Raw genomic sequence first — 4,612 nt, 5'->3', positions numbered from 1 at the left:
GAAGAGCCTTTCAACGCATCATGGCTGGCGAACCATACAATACGCCGCGGCTGGCGAGCCATCCTCATATACGCCCATGGCTGGCGAGCCTTACAACCCGCCGCAGCTGGCGAGCCCTCCTCATATACTCCCCATGGTTGGCGAGCCTTGCAACGCATCGCGGGTGGCAAGCTCTCCTCATATACGCACTATGGCTGGCGAGCCTTACAACGTGCCGCGGCTGGCGAGCCCTCCTCATATACGCCCCATGGCTGGCGAGCCTTACAACCCACCGCGGCTGGCGAGCCCTACTCTTATACGCCCCATGGCCGGCGAGCCTTACAACGCGCTGTGGCTGGCGAGCCCTCCTCATATACGCCCTATGACTGGCGAGCCTTACAACGCGCCGCGGCTGGTGAGCTTTTCTCGAATGCGCCACATGGCCGGCGAGCCTTACAACGCGTCGCGCCTGGAGAGCCCTCCTCATATACGCCCCATGGCTGGCGAGCCTTACAACGCATCGCTGTTGGCCAACCCTCCTCATATACGTCTCATGGCTGGCGAGCCTTATAACTCGTCGCGGCTGGCGAGCCCTCCTCATATACGCCCCATGGCTGCCGAGCCTTATAACGCGCTGTGGCTGGCGAGCCCTCCTCATATACGCCCCATGGCTGGCGAGCCTTACAACGCCCCGCGGCTGGCGAGCCCCCCTCAGATAGGCCTCATGGCTGGCGAGCCTTACAACGCGCCGCAGCTGGCGAGCCTTACAACGCGCCGTGGCTGGCGAGCCCCCCTCATATACGCCCCATGGCTGGCGAGCCTTAGGCGATCTCTCCTCATCTACGCCATATGGCTGGAGAGCCTTTCAACGCATCATGGCTGGCGAACCATACAATACGCCGCGGCTGGCGAGCCATCTTCATATACGCCCATGGCTGGCGAGCCTTACAACGCGTCGCGGCTGGTGAGCCCTCCTCATATACGCCCCGTGGCTGGCAAGCCTAACAACCCGCCGCGGCTGGCGAGCCCTCCTCTTATACGCCCAATGGCTGGCAAGCCTTACAACGCGCTGCGGCTGGCGAGCCCTTCTCATATACGACCTATGACTGGCGAGCCTTATAACGCGACGCGGCTGGCGAGCCCTTCTCGAATGCGCCACATGGCTGGCATGACTTACAACGCGTCGCGCCTGGCGAGCCCTCCTCATATACGCCCTATGGCTGGCGAGCCTTACAATGCGCCGCGGCTGGCGAGCCCTCCTCATATACGCCCCATGGCTGGCGAGCCTTTCAACGAATCGCGGTTGGCGAGCCCTCCTCATATACGCCCAATGGCTGGCGAGCCTTATAACGCATCGCGGCTGGCGAGCCCTCCTCATGTACGCCCCATTTCTGGCGAGCCTTACTATGCATCGCGGCTGGCGAGCCCTCCTCATATACGCCCCATGGCTGGCGAGCCATACAACGCGCCGCGGTTGGCGAGCCCTCCTCATATACGCACCACGGCTGGCGAGCCTTACAACGCATCACGGGTTCCAAGCCCTCCTCATATACGCACCATGGCTGGCGAGCCTTACAACACGCCGCGGCTGGCGAGCCGTCCCCATATACGCCCCATGGTTGGCGAGCCTTACCACGCGCCGCGGCTGGCGAGCCGTCCCATATACGCCCCATGGCTAGCGAGCCTTACAACCCGTCGTAGCTGGCGAGCCCTCCTCTTATACGCCCCATGGCCGGCGAGCCTTACAACGCGCTGTGGCTGGCGAGCCCTCCTCATATACGCCCCATGGCTGGCAACCCTTACAACACATCGCGGCTGGCGAGCCTTCCTCATATACGCCCCATGGCTGGCGAGCCTTACAATGCTCCGCGGCTAGTGAGCCCTCCTTATATATGCCCCATGGCGGGCGAGCCTTACAACGCGCCGTGGCTGGCAAGCCGTCCTCATATACGCCCCATGGTTGGCGAGCCTTACCACGCGCCGCGGCTGGCGAGCCCTCCTCATATACGCCCCATGGCTGGCGAGCCTTACAACCCACCATAGCTGGCGAGCCCTCCTCTTATACGCCCCATGGCTTGCGAGCCTTAAAACGCGCTGCAGCTGGCGAGCCCTCCCCATATACGCCGCATGGCTGGCAAGCCTTACAACATATCGCGGCTGGCGAGCCTTCCTCATATACGCCCCATGGCTGTCGAGCCTTACAACGCATCGCGGCTGGCGAGCCCTCGTCATATACGCCTCATGGCTGCCGAGCCTTATAACGCGCCGTGGCTGGCGAGCCCTCCTGATATACGCCCCATGGCTAGCGAGGCTTACAACGCCACGCGGCTGGCGAGCCCTCTTCATATACGCCCCATGGCTGGCGAGCCTTAAAACGCGCCGCGGCTGGCTAGCCTTATAACGCGCCGTGGCTAGCGAGCCCTCCTCATATACGCCCCATGGCTGGCGAGCCTTAGGCGAGCCCTCCTCATATACGCCATATGGCTCGAGAGCCTTTCAACGCATCATGGCTGGCGAACCATACAATACGCCGCGGCTGGCGAGGCATCCTCATATACGCCCATGGCTGGCGAGCCTTACAACGCGTCGCAGCTGGCGAGCCCTCCTCATATACTCCTCATTGTTGGCGAGCCTTACAACGCATCGCGGGTGAAAAGCCCTCCTCATATACGCACCATGGCTGGCGAGCCTTACAACGTGCCGCGGCTGGCGAGCCCTCCTCATATACGCCCCATGGCTGGCAAGCCTTGAAACGCGCCGCGGCTGGCGAGCCCTCCTTATATACGCCCCATGGCCGGCGAGCCTTACAACGCGCTGCGGCTGACGAGCCCTCTTCATATATGCCCCATGACTGGCAAGCCTTACAACATATCGCGGCTGACGAGCCTTCCTCATATACGCCCCACGGCTGTCGAGCCTGACAACGCATCGCGGCAGGCGAGCCCTCGTCATATACGCCCCATGGCTGTCGAGCCTTATAACGCGCCGTGGCTGGCGAGCCCTCCTTATATACGCCCCATGGCTGGCGAGCCTTACAACGCGCCGTGGCTGGCGAGCCCTCCTCATATACGCCATATGGCTGGAGAGCCTTTAAACGCATCATGGCTGGCGAACCATACAATACGCCCCGGCTGGTGAGCCATCCTCATATACGCCCATGGCTGGCGAGCCTTACAACGCGCCGTAGCTGGCGAGCCCTCCTCATATACTCCCCATGGTTGGCGAGCCTTACAACGCATCGCGGCTGGCGAGCCCTCGTCATTTACGTCCTATGGCTGCCGAGCCTTATAACGCGCCGTGGCTGGCGAGCCCTCCTCATATACGCCCCATGGCTGGCGAGCCTTACAACGCCCCGCGGCTGGCGAGCCCTCCTCATATACGCCCCATGGCTGGCGAGCCTTACAACGCACCGCGGCTGGCGAGCCTTAGGCGAGCCCTCCTCATACACGCCATATGGGTGGAGAGCCTTTCAACGCATCATGGCTGGCAAACCATACAATACGCCGCGGCTGGCGAGCCATCCTCATATACGCCCATGGCTGGCATGCCTTACAACGTGCCGCAGCTGGCGAGCCCTCCTCATATACTCCCCATGGTTGGCGAGCCTTACAGTGCATCGCGGGTGGCAAGCCCTCCTCATATACGCACCATGGATGGCGAGCCTTACAACGTGTCACGGCTGGCGAGCCCTCCTTATATACGCCCCATGGCTGGTGAGCCTTGCAACGCGCCGCGGCTGGCGAGCCCTTCTCATATACGCCCCGTGGCTGGAGAGCCTTAAAACCCGCCGCGGCTGGCGAGCCCTCCTCTTATACGCCCCATGGCCGGCGAGCCTTACAACGCGCTGCGGCTGGCGAGCCCTTCTCATATACGCCCTATGACTGGCGAGCCGTACAACGTGCCGCGGCTGGCGAGCCCTTCTCATATACGACCCATGGCTGCGAGCCTTACAACGCATCGCGGTTGGCGAGCCCTCCTCATATACGCCCCATGGCTGGAGAGCCTTATAACTCCTCGCAGCTGGCAAGCCCTCCTCATATACGCCCCATGGTTGGTGAGCCTTACAACGCATTGTAGCTGGCGAGCTCTCCTCATATACGCCCTTTGGCTGGCGAGCCCTCCTCATATACGCCCATGGTTGGCGGGCCTTACAACGCGCCGCAGCTGGCGAGCCCTCCTCATATACACCCCATGGTTGGCGAGCCTTACAACGCATCGCGGGTGGCAAGCCCTCCTCATATACGCACCATGGCTGGCGAGCCTTACAACGTGCCGCGGCTGGCGAGCCCTCCTCATATACGCCCCATGGCTGGCGAGCCTTGCAATGCGCCGCGGCTGGCGAGCCCTCCTCATATACACCCCGTGGCTGGCGAGCCTTACAACCCGCCGCGGCTGGCGAGCCCTCCTCTTATACGCCCCATGGCCGGAGAGCCTTACAACGCGCTGCGGCTGGCAAGCCCTCCTCATATACGCCCTATGACTGGCGAGCCTTACAACGCGCCGCGGCTGGCGAGCCCTTCTCGAATGCGCCACATGGCTGGCAAGCCTTACAACGCGTCGCGCCTGGCGAGCCCTCCTCATATACGCCCCATGGCTGGCGAGCCTTACAACGCATCGCGGTTGGCGAGCCCTC

Source organism: Silene latifolia, chromosome Y (genome assembly GCF_048544455.1).
Source record: "Silene latifolia isolate original U9 population chromosome Y, ASM4854445v1, whole genome shotgun sequence".
NCBI classification, from domain to species: Eukaryota; Viridiplantae; Streptophyta; class Magnoliopsida; order Caryophyllales; family Caryophyllaceae; genus Silene; species Silene latifolia.
Note: the sequence above shows the minus strand (reverse complement) of the source record.